The following is a 15,708-nucleotide window of genomic DNA, read 5'->3' as shown; positions in this document are numbered from 1 at the left end:
ACCTCTTTGCAAACTGAGTAAATGAAAAATATTAACTGTATTAACTGATCTTGCCTTTAAAAATGTTAAAAACAGTTAATAGTTTGGAAGACAATATCCATACCTTCCTGGCATTGGAGAGAAATGGAAGCTTAAATATTTTGCACTCTGGCATCATTATTCATCCTTTCTGTCTCATGAATATGTAAGATGACAGTACGTACACTAATCTTTACCTTCATATCCCTTTCTTATTGGCTCCTTTTTCATGTAGTATTTTATTTACACTTTAAAAAACCTGGTCCAGACCGAGAAGCGAGAGGCGATGATCCCGAACAATTAACAAATTTAAAAACAAGTGGATAGGAGGGTAAGGAGGGTATACACACGAGCAGGGCCGGATTAAGGCATGGGCTTTAGAGGCTGAAGCCCGGGGTCCTTCGCCATCTGAAGGGCCTCCGGAAATGAAGTGAAAAGTGTTCACAGTTACTGCTGTATATTTATAATTATAGTATGTTATTACATCACGTATGTGATGAACTGTTGACTGTTGTGATTTTTTTTTCTTTTTGAAAATGTCACAGGGGGCCTCACAGTACCTGTAGCCCAAGAGCCTACAAAATCTTAATCCGGGGAAGGATACACACGGGGAGGATACATGAGGGGGAAGGGTTCACACCAGGAGGGTACCCCCGGGGAAAGGGTACACAGCCGACAAGGTGAGAGGTGAGAGCCTGTGGTGAGGCTCTCAGTGAGGAAGCTTGTGTTCGTGTACACTATACAGACCACACACTTGACACTATCAATCAGCCCCTCTTGCTGCTTGCTCATGTTTCTTACTTCCCTCAGAGAGGAAGATTTCTTTTTTTTTTTTTTTTTGGAATTATCAACCCCGGAGGATTAGTAGCCCATGATAACCCATGAAAGTCAAGTAATGTGGCTTATTTTTAAGGAGGCTCTTTAGTCCTCTTCCTTACTGGGATGCGACCCACAATAATCAGCAAAAACCCAGGTACCTACTTGCTGCTAGGTGAAAAGGGGCAACAGGTGTAAGGAGACTTTCTATTTAGCTCATCTCGCACAAAATTGATTCTGGGTCTTTCGGTTGACAATCGAATGCAAAACAAGACTGTTCAACTGCCTCCTAGTATACCTAACAGACCCCTAGCTGTTTTCAAGAGAGAGCTGGACAAGTACTCAAAGTCAGTACCTCACCAGCCGGGCTGTGATTCGTATGTTGGATTTCGTGCGGCCAGCAGTAACAGCCTGGTTGATCAGGTCCTGATCCACCGCTAGGCACGGTCATGGACCGGGCCGCGGGGGTGTTGACCCCCCAGAATAACCTCCAGGTACATTTCTTCATTAAATCTCCCTTTAAGAGGAGTTCCTTGAGGCTAGGAGAGGGCTCATGATTCCTAACAAATCGAACACAAAGAGTAGTGGTCAACAGAGTTAAATCGGAGGCTGCCATAGTGAAGAGCTCTGTTCCACAAGGCACAGTACTCGCCCCCATCTTATTCCTTATCCTCATATCAGACATAAACAGAGATATACACCACAGCACCGTATCATCCTTTGCGGATGATACTAGGATCTGCATGAGGCTGTCATCTGCTGAGGACGCGGTTAACCTCCAAGAAGATATAAACAAAGTTTTCCAGTGGGCAACGGTAAACAATATGATGTTCAATGAGGACAAATTCCAACTACTCCGTTATGGAAAACTGGAGGAGATAATAACTAGAACAGAGTATACTACTGACTCCGGCCATACAATAGAGCGGAAAAATAACGTAAGGGACCTGGGAGTAGTAATGTCTGAGGATCTCACTTTCAAGGATCACAACAGTGCCACGATCGCATGTGCAAAGAAAATGATAGGATGGATAATGAGAACTTTCAAAACGAGAGATGCCAAGCCCATGATGATCCTTTTCAAATCACTTGTTCTCTCTAGGCTGGAATACTGCTGTACATTAACATCTCCATACAAAGCAGGTGAAATCGCAGATCTAGAGAGTGTACAGAGATCCTTTACTGCACGTATAAGTTCTGTCAAGCACCTTAACTACTGGGAACGCTTGGAAGCACTTGACTTGTACTCGTTGGAACGCAGGAGGGAGAGATATATCATAATCTACACTTGGAAAATCTTGGAAGGAATGGTCCCAAATCTGCACACAGAAATCACTCCCTACGAAAGTAAAAGACTGGGCAGGCGATGCAAAATGCCGCCAATAAAAAGTAGGGGCGCCATTGATACACTAAGAGAAAACACCATAAGTGTCCGGGGCCCAAAACTGTTCAACAGCCTCCCATCAAGCATTAGGGGAATTGCCAATAAACCCCTGGCTGCCTTCAAGAGAGAGCTGGACAGATACCTAAAGTCAGTGCCGGATCAGCCGGGCTGTGGCTCGTACGTCGGACTGCGTGCGGCCAGCAGTAACAGCCTAGTTGATCAGGCCCTGATCCATCGGGAGGCCTGGTCATGGACCGGGCCGCGGGGGCGTTGATCCCCGGAATAACCTCCAGGTAACCTCCAGGTATCCAGGTAAGGAATTAGAAGTACTCCTCCCCTTCCTTGGATCAAATCTGATTACTTCCCATTCCTCAAATGCTGTAAGACCTCTGTCGATTTCACATTTCCCCTTGAACATAATATTTCGAGGTGGATACTTTAGTATGTAAGACCCCTCATGTGAAAAGTGATGAATGTGATGAGTAATATTCCACAGATACAGTGATATGTGTGCTGAATGGTCTTCCATGGATAGTGATGGAGTGTGGAGAGATGGTGTTTGATATATGCAATGACGGGTGTGATGAGTGAAGGTGTTTCAAAATATAATGATATCAGGGCGTGGCGAATGACGGTATCATATATATATATATATATATATATATATATATATATATATATATATATATATATATATATATATATATATATATATATATATATATATATATATATATATAAAGTTGTATACTAGGATATATAGATAGGAAAAATTATTTCCTGGGTCGAAACAGCAGACTTTGCATAACTGGGGATAAAGCAGGATAGGGCGGGGAGAAATCAGAGTGGGATGGGGAAAAATCAGTAATGGGGTGGGGAGAAAACAGAATGGGGACATGCTAATAGTAGTGTCCCACAGGGGTCAGTGTTGAGCCCCTTGCTCACAGTCTACATAAGCGTCATAAATAAGGTAATAAATAGCAGCATAAGCAAGTTTGCCGATGACATGAACATAGGCCGTCAATTTCTGATGAGGACACTAGAAAGCTACAGGCTAATCGGCCTAAAGATTGACGACCTAAATGAGTTCTTCATGAATGAGTCGATATTCATCAAGAAATGCAAGGAACCCTTATCACGTACCTTAAATATTCTTTGGAGAAGAAGTCTCGACACTGGAGTGATCCCGGTCATTAAAACCAAGGATATTAACCCACTCCATAAAAGTGGCACTAAAACACTTGCAAAAATCTGTAGACCAATAGCCCTAACATCCCACATTATCAAGACTGTTTGAGAAATGTTTTTAAGAATCATTTTTGCAAATCACATAGACTTATAGCATTTGCACAACCCAAGTCAATATGGGTTCAGAACATGTCGCCCCCTTCCTTTCCGAATTGCTGCACTACTATGACATGGTCTTGGATGCACTTGAAGACAAGCAAAATGCAGAGGTAGCATACAATGACTGCAAAACCCTGTGACAAGTGCGACCATGTGGTAATTGCACACAGAATGCGTACAAAAGGAATAACTGAAAGGTAGTCAGATGGACATTGAACTATCTAACAAATAGAACGAGAAGGGTAAAGTGAACAATGAAATCAGTAGCTGCTACTGTGAAAAGCTCTGTCCCCCAAAGTTCATTACTCGCCACACTTCTTTTTCTCATATTTGACATAAACAAGGATATAAATCATAGCACTCTATGATCTTTTGCAGATACTAGAATCTGTATGAAAATGGTATCCATAGAAGATACAGCGAGTATCCAAGCTGATATGACTCAAGTCTTCAAGTGGACCACTGACAATATGAAGTTCAATGAGGACAAATTTCAGTTACTGCGTCACAATAGAATGGAGGAAATGAAAACATGATCGAAGTAAAAGATGAACTCAGACCACATAATAAAACGTAAATCAAATGTGAGAAAGCTGGGAGTAATGTCAGAGCTTACGTTAAGGAGCACAATAATACCTGGAGAGGGTTTCGGGAATCAACGCCCCCGTGGCCTGGTCTGTGACCAGGCCTCATGGTGGATCAGGGCCTGATCAACCAGGCTGATACTGTTGGCCACACACAACCCGACGTACGAACCACATCCCGGCTGGTCAGGTACTGACTTTAGGTGCCTGTCCAACGCCTTCTTGAAGACAGCCAGAGGTTTATTGGTGATCCCCCTTATGTATGCTGGGAGGCAGTTGAACAGTCTTGGGCTCCTCACACTTATTGTGTTGTCTCTTATCGTGCTAGTGACACCCCTGCTATTCATTGGGGGGATGTTGCATCATCTGCCGAGTCTCTTTGCTTTCACAGGGAGTGATTTTTCGTGTGCAAGTTTGGTACTAATCCCTCTAGGATTTTCCAAGTGTATATAATCATGTACCTCTCCCGCCTGCGTTCTAGGGAGTACAGGTTGAGGAACTTCAAGCGTTCCCATTAATTGAGGTGTTTTATCACAGTTATGTGCGCCGTGAAGGTTCTCTGTACATTTTCTAGGTCAGCAGTTTTACCTGCCTTAAAATTTGCTGTTAGTGTGCAGCAATATTCCAGTCTTGATAGAACAAGCGACCTGAAGAGTATCATCATGGGCTTGGTATCCCTAGTTTTGAAGGTTCTCATTGTCCATCCTGTCATTTTTCTAGCAGATAAGATTGATACACTGTTGTGGTCTTTGAAGGTGAGATCCTCTGACATTATCACTCCCAGGTCTTTTACATTAGTTTTTCGTTTTATTGTGTGGTTGGAAGAGTAACTGCAAGGAAAATGTTAGGCTGTTTATATGCGAAGGTGGAGCATAATCCACTAGTGTCTGCTTTTGTTGACAGTAGTTGCTATGGAAATAAATACTTGAGTGGTGATGGTGTACAAGTGTGTATGTATGTGTGTACTCACCTAGTTGAGGTTGCGGGGGTCGAGTCCGAGCTCCTGACCCGCCTCTTCGCTGATTGCTACTAGGTCCACTCTCTCCCTGTTCCATAAGCTTTATCGTACCTGTGTTTGTGTGTATTACCAGAAGATACTAAAGTAACCTGGTCTGAAAATCAATTTAAGACTTCTCAAAAGCCACGTAATCACCCTAGACTAAATGCTAAATACTCAGTGCACACATACTCACTTATGTTATACCCACATCATAATTTCAACAATTACTATGAACCTTTCATCCATTGTTAACAGGAATATAATTGAATCATTGTTTTCACAAAAGCATTTTTTGAATATATGAATATATCTTTTGTCATATATAAATTAGATTCACTTATAAATGCACTAGAAGACAAAAAGAATGCAGATGTAATATATACATACTTTGCAAAAGCCTTCGACAAGTGTGACCATGGCGTAATAGCGCACAAAATGCGTGCTAAAGGAATAACAGGAAAAGTCGGTCGATGGATCTATAATTTCCTCACTAACAGAACACAGAGAGTAGTCGTCAACAGAGTAAAGTCCGAGGCAGCTACGGTGAAAAGCTCTGTTCCACAAGGCACAGTACTCGCTCCCATCTTGTTCCTCATCCTCATATCCGACATAGACAAGGATGTCAGCCACAGCACCGTGTCTTCCTTTGCAGATGACACCCGAATCTGCATGACAGTGTCTTCCATTGCAGACACTGCAAGGCTCCAGGCGGACATCAACCAAATCTTTCAGTGGGCTGCAGAAAACAATATGAAGTTCAACGATGAGAAATTTCAATTACTCAGATATGGTAAACATGAGGAAATTAAATCTTCATCAGAGTACAAAACAAATTCTGGCCACAAAATAGAGCGAAACACCAACGTCAAAGACCTGGGAGTGATCATGTCGGAGGATCTCACCTTCAAGGACCATAACATTGTATCAATCACATCTGCTAGAAAAATGACAGGATGGATAATGAGAACCTTCAAAACTAGGGAGGCCAAGCCCATGATGACACTCTTCAGGTCACTTGTTCTATCTAGGCTGGAATATTGCTGCACACTAACAGCACCTTTCAAGGCAGGTGAAATTGCCGACCTAGAAAATGTACAGAGAACTTTCACGGCGCGCATAACGGAGATAAAACACCTCAATTACTGGGAGCGCTTGAGGTTCCTAAACCTGTATTCCCTGGAACGCAGGAGGGAGAGATACATGATTATATACACCTGGAAAATCCTAGAGGGACTAGTACCGAACTTGCACACGAAAATCACTCACTACGAAAGCAAAAGACTTGGCAGACGATGCACCATCCCCCCAATGAAAAGCAGGGGTGTCACTAGCACGTTAAGAGACCATACAATAAGTGTCAGGGGCCCGAGACTGTTCAACTGCCTCCCAGCACACATAAGGGGGATTACCAACAGACCCCTGGCAGTCTTCAAGCTGGCACTGGACAAGCACCTAAAGTCAGTTCCTGATCAGCCGGGCTGTGGCTCGTACGTTGGTTTGCGTGCAGCCAGCAGCAACAGCCTGGTTGATCAGGCTCTGATCCACCAGGAGGCCTGGTCACAGACCGGGCCGCGGGGGCGTTGACCCCCGGAACTCTCTCCAGGTAAACTCCAGGTAAATAATTAATAATCAACTGTACAACTATGATATAATTAATATTCTACTGTACAGGTATGACATAATCCTTAGTGTTAACTAGTCAGTAAGCCAATAATGTTAAGTTGGCCCATAATGCCTAAGCATAATACTCTCTTCGCATTGCAACCCATTATTGTAAATACATAATCTTAATGTACTATTTGCAAAGACATAAATAAATAAATAAATACTTACCTTTTAGTGGTTGCAGAGGTCGATTCACAGCTCTTGGCCCCGCCTCTTAGCTGGTGTGTGTGTGTGTACTGTACTCACTAACAGTACTCGACAGGTCACAGCTCCTGACTCCTCACATCTCAAATACTATCAGCTGGCTTTACTGATTCCTGGCTTGGAGGGCTCGATCATGCTGTCTATAGGAGTCTGTCTCTATCCATTCGTCTAATTTCTAATGCGTTCCACTTGCCATTATGGGATTAAAAAATAATTTCATAAGATCCCTATGATCTATGTGCCGATGAAAGACCATACGGGTTTAACATTTTTTTGGTTACGAGAATCTGGTATATGTATAGGGATATACACCTTTCGGTGTATATACTCTTGAGATACGCACACTCGAGATATGCACTGAAAAAATATACATCTCAGTGCATATGCATAGATATATATCTCTCTCACCGTATATATACTAAGATACACACTCGGTGTTTATACACTAAGAGATACGCACCTCTTGGTATATATACAGTGAGATATATACACCTCTTGGTGTTTATACCCTGGGTCGGACTGCGTAGACTCTCAATATAAACAGTAATAAGATACTCTGTTGAAAGGTCAGCTGTTGCTTGAATATTTACCAGACATCTCTTACAAAGTTCTCATCATTCTTAACATATACAACTTTATTTATCTCTCACTGTTCCAAGCACGTAGATTAGGAGGAAATTTTAGTAATATTTCATTTCTCAGAGATTAATCACTAAGGCAGGGTTTAACCAGGGTATAGTAATTACTTTTTTAATGACATAAATTTAAATATAGATGGGCATTGCATCCTCTCAGTAATGTTGACTATGTAGTACACATTCAGTGCCCTTTTTTGTGTTTATGTTGTTATCTTTAAATTGTAGGATCACATCTGAATGGAACTGAGGTCGATTCCCAAATGGAATGGTATGTATGGGTAAGTCTCCTTACACTTGCTGCCTCTGCTCACCTAGCAGTAAATAGTTATCTGTGAGTTCGTATTGGACAGTTCAGGGGCTTGACTTAGGGAATCACAGTGCAAGCAAGTCATACTGCCTGGCTTTGCTGGCCTTCCTGAGTTGCCTTCCCCTTACAAAAAAAAAAGCTTACATGGTCAAACTTAACCACCTACCCTTCCTAGAGCACTCTATGACCCTTGCTCAATTAGCATTCCCATGAATAATAATAATAATAATAATAATAATAATAATAATAATAATAATAATAATAATATTTATACACTACTACGACTGCTACTACTGCTACTACTACTACTACTACTATTGCTACTACTACTACTGCTACTACTACTACTACTACTACTACTACTACTATTGCTACTACTACTACTGCTGCTGCTGCTACTGCTACTACTACTACTACTACTACTACTACTGCTGCTGCTGCTGCTGCTGCTGCTGCTGCTGCTACTTCTACTACTACTATTACTACTACTACTACCACTAGTACTACTGCTGCTGCTGCTGCTACTACTACTATTACTACTACTACAACAACTACTACTACAACAACTACTACTACTACTACTACAACTACTACTACTACTACTACTACTGCTGCTACTGCTACTACTACTATTACTATTATTACTACTACTACTACTACTACAACTACTACTACTACAACTACTACTACTACTACAACTACTACTACAACTATTACTAGTACTATTATTACTATTACTACTACTACTAATAATAATAATAATAACAATAATTAATAATAATAATAATAATAATAATAATAATAATAATAATAACAGTATTCATAATAATCATAATGCAAACCTTTTAACTCCAAATCTTATCGCATTTTCCGATTTATTTTTAAAATTCTTTTTAAAATGCCGGCGTATGTTCTTACAAGCTCTGACATGACTTGTAACTCAGTGGCGAGTGCTCGGCTTACAATCAAAAAGTACCGAGTTCGTTTCCCGGGAGCGAGGAAATACTGTCAAGACTCCTCACACCTACATGGAGTCTACCTGGCGGGTACTCCGGGGATCAACGCCCCCGCGGCCCGGTCCACGACCAGGCTTCCCGGTGGATCAGGGCCTGCTCAACCAGGCTGTTACTGCTGGTCACACGTAGTCCAACGTACGAGCCACAGCCCAGCTGATCCGGCATCGATTTTAAGTATTTGTCCAGCTCCCTCTGAAGGCAGCCAGGGGCCTGTTGGCAATTCCCCTTATGCCTAGTGGGAGGCTATTGAACAGTCTTGGGCTCCAGACACTTATGGTGTTATATCTTATTATTATTATTATTATTATTATTATTATTATTATTATTATGTGTACCAATGGCGCCCCTACTTTTCAGTGGGGGTATTTTGTATCGCCTGGTGTCTCTGCTCACCTAACATTTATTTATTATTATTATTATTATTATTACTATTATTATTATTATTATTATTATTATTAAAGATTCGCCGGTATTCTCCCGGCCCGGGCCTTTTCCAAGTGGTGGCCCGGCCTTGGCTCCCTCTTTAGGGAGTGTCTGAGACCTAAGTCTTCCATGGGAGGAGGCACAAGTACCTCCTCATCTTTGGGACCAACTGTCCCCAGGCCTAGCCACAAGCTAGGCCTCTCTGGTCTGACATCCCCGCCCCAAGGGGGCTAATGGGAATGACAGTCTTGTGAGCTGCAAGCTCGGGCTCAGGCACCTACCCTACCCTAGAAGGGCTAGGCATGGTGTCGATGTCACCTAACATTATAAATAGGTACTTAGGTGTTAGTAGACTTCTTTGGAAGAAAAATACGGTGCCATTATGCAAATAAATGCCAGGCCTGTTAGATCTATAAGAATATTCTGAATGTGGATATGTATGTTTACTATCAGCTAATACGATATATATAGCATATAACAACTGACAGGACAAGCAGCACTTGTCCTGTGTAGTGACAGGACAGGCTGCATGCATGGTTTATATTGATAGAAGACTCATTATTCTCACTTAGCTCTTGACAGCACAAGCTGCTATGATTCTCTAGATAGAATAATGCGGGTTTGCTGGGGCTAAAACTGTTCCTGGTCCTGGACAATGACGATACCTGCCGAACATATCAGCTAGGTAATAAAATAAAATCTTAATCGGTCCTAACGGGAAGATAGAGTTCTAGTGGGCTAAAATCTGGATCTGAGACAACAATGTGAAAGTGCTAGTGATAAAGCTAATATACTGCATGACTTCATATAAAGACGTATATTAACACATCCCAAGGTTATAGTACAGTTCACCCTTCAAGCAGGATGCCTTGATTCAGGTAAAGGGCTCTGAACCTAAAGAACTGCAGCTACCCCTTCCTTCCTCGGGTCAGACTTAATTACCGTCCATGTACCAAGTCAATATACAGGACCCCTGAGTGTTAAAACCTTTCTCATGAATATAACAACACTGTAATAATTATTATTACTGTATATCGTTGGTAAGGTCATAGAGGTTATGAGGCACAGTTTTAGTTTCTAGATAACAGAATGGACATAGCAGAGCTGAAGAACGTCGTGAAGGATGACAGTAATCGCCTGTACCAACACTTTTTACCAGCGAGAAAGAGAACAAACATTGAGTTTTTGGCCCAGAAAGCCTGGGATCATTTCCAGCATGAGGCCTCTGGCCATGAGGCGATTTTCATTTTTTTTTTTTTGGCTGGATCATGGGCAAAATGTTAATGCGTAAGACAACTACATTCATGCTGGCAGTATTCAAGTGTTGGATAAAAGACATCGTTGCAATATTGTGTATCGATTGCGTTACATTTTGTAACTTTGCCTTATCAAACAAAAAGATCGGTCTTTCGCTTCTAACTCACTTAAACTCGTTTAATGGCACAGGAAGTGGAGGAGATCTCAGTAGTAGTAACCAGTTACCAGTAACCAGTGTACCAGTAGATGACTCACTACCAACCGTCTCTGCCTGAGTCACTGTCTGTATTCATATTGTGCTGACCACAGCAGTATTCAAAGACCCCCTCACATATGGGTACTGTGGGCGGCCAGTCAGTGTTACGAGAGTGAGCAAGGAGACAAGGTTACGGCTGTTAGGGCGCTCCCCACATTCACCAGGGAAAGTAATCTGCAGTACTAAATTTTCCAACACCCAAAACTGCTGATGCCGTAAGATCCTTTGTGGGCTTAGCAGGTTTTTATAGATCTTTCATTGCCAATTTTTCTTCCATAGCTGCTCCTCTAACTGAGTTGCTTAAGAAAGATGCTCCTTTTGTTTGGACCTTCCGTCAAGAAAGAGCATTCCAAACTCTAAAAGAAAAGCTAACATCTGCTCCAATTTTGAAATTTCCAGATTTTTCTAAGCCCTTCTATCTGACAACTGATGCTAGTTCAATTGGCATAGGCGCCGTACTAGCTCAGAAGACCGATGGCAAGTACAACGCAGTTGCATTTGCTAGCCGAGTCCTTACGAAGGCTGAACGTAATTATACAGTAACTGAGCAAGAAGCTTTAGCAATAGTATGGTCTTTAAAGCACTTCCGAGACATTATTTATCAGTACTCTGTTCATGTCTTGACAGACCATGCTCCACTGATACCTTTATTCCAGAACAAACAACCTACTGGAAGGTTAGCAAGATGGACCTTGACTATCCAAGAGTTCAATCCCACCTTTGAGCATTTACCTGGCAAGTCAAATGTAGTCGCAGATGCCTTATCGCGACATGTTAGTATAGTAACTGCAGACCCTCCATTTAGTGCTGAAGAAGTAAAGAATGCTCAACGAACAGATCCCATGTGGTCTGGTGTGATTCGATTCCTGCTCCAGGAAGATCTTATTCTGACTGTGAAGCCACCAGCACCCATCAGTGACTTTGTCATGAACCAAGAATTACTGTATCGAACAGCCGAGTTGGGTACTCCTAGCAGAAGAGTATACCAGTTAGTAATTCCACAGTCACTAGTGAATGTAGCCTTACAGCTAGTTCACGATGTACCAGGTGTTGCACACCCTGGTATGGATCGTTCAGTAAAACAAGCCAGATTGAAATACTTTTGGCCTCGTATGGCAACTGATATTTCTGAGTATGTTAAGAAATGTAGTGTCTGCATGCAACATAAAGGTAATGCTAATGGTCCTAATCCAATCCAAGTATATCCAACTACTAGCGAACCATGGGAAAGAGTTGCGCTAGATTTGTTAACTAATTTCCAATGTTCCCTCCAAGGCAACAAACATCTGTGTGTTATGGTAGACCATTTCACCAGATATTGTGAGTTAGTTCCTATTGCAGATAAGACTGCCGAGACAGTAGCTAAAGCGTTTAAAGAACGCATTATTTGCAGGCGTACCACCCCTAAGTCCCTAGTAACAGATAATGGAGGTGAATTCTGTAATGAGATTCTTGAAAATTTGTGTACCTTGTACAAGATCTCTAAATCCACCATTGTTCCTCATCATCCTGCCAGCAATGGGTTAGCGGAACGAACCAATAAGAAAGTACTTGATGTCTTGAGAGCCACTATCAATCCCAACAGTGAAACTTGGGATGAAGTTATACCTGATGTGCAGTGTGCTATAAATTCTGCTTACAATGTTTCTATAGGTGACACTCCACATTATGCATTGTACGGTGTAGATAAACGTTTGCCTTATGAGTTGCTATATTCTAATCCAAAACCAAATTACAACCCTGATGATTTCATAGCAACTCGTACCAGCTTAGCTCAAAGTGTTTTTAGAAGAATCCGTGAAACACTTCATAAATCAACAGCAGAATTTACAAGAGTCGCAAACACTCGAGCAAAGCCATCCAAAATCAAAGTAGGTTCGAGAGTTATGCTGATTAACTTTAACAAAACGTCTGCAATGCCAAAGCTTGATCAAAAGTTTGTTGGTCCTTATCGAGTAGTTGAACATATCACTGGTAATAAGTATAAGGTTAGAGAAATTAGTACTGGTCAGTATAAAGAATCGCATTTAGATCATATGAAGTTAGTATGTGATGATAATGATGTTCCAACCCAGACTAATGTGACAGACTCTGACAATCCTCCTGATCCTGTACTCTCTTCCTCTGATACTCAGTCAGACGATCAACCTGAATGTCGTTATTCCCTACGTACACGACAGGTATTGAGAAACCCTCAAGTATCATTTGTTACTTCCAATTCAGTTTTGCCTCAAATACAGCATGAGTTAGCCAGTGCTACAGAGTTTGATTCTCCCAGAGATGACATCCATTCTGCATATGTCAGTCTTACCCTAGCAGAGTTGGGGTTAAATGTAAATAACCTGTATAGATGAATAATTACAGTATCAACTTATCAGTATTCAAGAATTTTTTTGTGTGTTCATGTTCTCTCCGCATTCTGAGAGTTAACAGTCTAGATTTGAGTGCACCGAATCTGCCTTTCTGTTAAACACTTCTTTCTTTGTATATATTCTTCCTCAGAATCCCGTAGATCACATGAATACAGATCGATCGATCAAATTTTTTTTATCCCTTCCACTGTGTAATCCCAACGTTGAGTTTCATTCGATGAGTTGTGCTATATTATACCTTGTATTGCATTACAGTTTCAGTTACGTAAGCTTCCATTCCAATGTTCTACTTATGTATGTTATAATGTTTAATTGTTGTGTACTTTGACATTGTATAGAATCAGCCCAAGCCGTACACCTGCCATCTCTAGTTTGTATTAGTTGTATGTCGGGACGACATACGTTAGCGTCGCCGAGCTCTTAGTAGTAGTAACCAGTTACCAGTAACCAGTGTACCAGTAGATGACTCACTACCAACCGTCTCTGCCTGAGTCACTGTCTGTATTCATATTGTGCTGACCACAGCAGTATTCAAAGACCCCCTCACATATGGGTACTGTGGGCGGCCAGTCAGTGTTACGAGAGTGAGCAAGGAGACAAGGTTACGGCTGTTAGGGCGCTCCCCACATTATCCATAATTATACGTACTACCAGCCTACGTGAGTATTACTTTACCCTATCCACGTGTTCGAACCCCACATGATCTAATCTGATCTAAGGAAGGAATCAACAGTCCTCTAGGATCAAGGCACCCCAGGAAGGGATCAACAGTCCTCTAGGATCAAGGCACCCCAGGAAGGGATCAACAGTCCTCTAGGATCAAGGCACCCCAGGAAGGGACCAACACGCCTCTAGGATCAAGGCACCCCAGGAAGGGATCAACAGTCCTCTAGGATCATGACGCCCCAGGAAGGGATCAACAGTCCTCTAGGATCAAGGCACCCCAGGAAGGGATCAACAGTCCTCTAGGATCAAGGCACCCCAGGAAGGGATCAACAGTCCTCTAGGATCAAGACACCCCAGGAAGGGATCAACAGTCCTCTAGGATCACGGCACCCTAGGAAGGGATCAACAGTCCTCTAGGATCAAGGCACCCCAGCAATGGATCAACAGTCCTCTATGATCAAGGCACTCCTGGAAGGGATCAACAGTCCTCTAGGATCAAGGCACCCCAGGAAAGGATCAACAGTCCTCTAGGATCAAGGCTCCCCAGGAAGGGACCAACAGTCCACTAGGATCATGGCACCCCAGGAAGGGGTCAACAGTTATTTAGGATCATGGCACCCCAGGAAGGGACCAACACGCCTCCAGGATCAAGGCACCCCAGGAAGGGACCAACAGTCCACTAGGATCATGGCACCCCAGGAAGGGGTCAACAGTTCTCTAGGATCATGGCACCCCAGGAAGGGACCAACACGCCTCTAGGATCAAGGCACCCCAGGAAGGGATCAACAGTCCACTAGGATCATGGCACCCCAGGAGGGATCAACAGTACAATAGGATCATGACACCCCAGGAAGGGATCAACAGTCCTCTAGGATCAAGACACCCCAGAAAGGGATCAACAGTCCTCTAGGATCATGACACCCCAGGAAGGGATCAACAGTCCTCTAGGATCAAGGCACCCCAGGAAGGGATCAACAGTCCTCTAGGATCAAGGCACCCCAGGAAGGGATCAACAGTCCTCTAGGATCAAGACACCCCAGGAAGGGATCAACAGTCCTCTAGGATCACGGCACCCTAGGAAGGGATCAACAGTCCTCTAGGATCAAGGCACCCCAGCAAGGGATCAACAGTCCTCTACGATCAAGGCACTCCTGGAAGGGATCAACAGTCCTCTAGGATCAAGGCACCCCAGGAAGGGATCAACAGTCCTCTAGGATCAAGGCACCCCAGGAAGGGATCAACAGTCCTCTAGGATCAAGGCTCCCCTGGAAGGGATCAACAGTCCTCTAGGATCAAGGCACCCCAGGAAGAGATCAACAGTCCTCTAGGATCAAGACACCCCAGGAAGGGATCAACAGTCCTCTAGGATCAAGGCACCCCAGGAAGGGATCAACAGTCCTCTAGCAACAAGGCACCCCAGGAAGGGATCAACAGTCCTCTAGCAACAAGGCACCCCAGGAAGGGATCAACAGTCTTCTAGGATCAAGATACCCCAGGAAGGGATCAACAGTCCTCTAGGATCAAGGCACCCCAGGAAGGGATCAACAGTCCTCTAGGATCAAGACACCCCCATGAATGGAATAAATGTATATAGAATTTAAACTTCAACGTGATCTCAAGCGACATTTTAGAGGTGGTAATTCTGATTGACTAAAAAGAACTTTAGAGTATAATGATTATTTATTTTATAAATTTTAAAGTCTGTCAACTACACGAGGCTACCTGTCACCTGTACACCAGTAGTTAAGAATATTT

This window comes from Cherax quadricarinatus, chromosome 67 (genome assembly GCF_038502225.1).
Source record: "Cherax quadricarinatus isolate ZL_2023a chromosome 67, ASM3850222v1, whole genome shotgun sequence".
NCBI classification, from domain to species: domain Eukaryota; kingdom Metazoa; phylum Arthropoda; class Malacostraca; order Decapoda; family Parastacidae; genus Cherax; species Cherax quadricarinatus.
Note: the sequence above shows the minus strand (reverse complement) of the source record.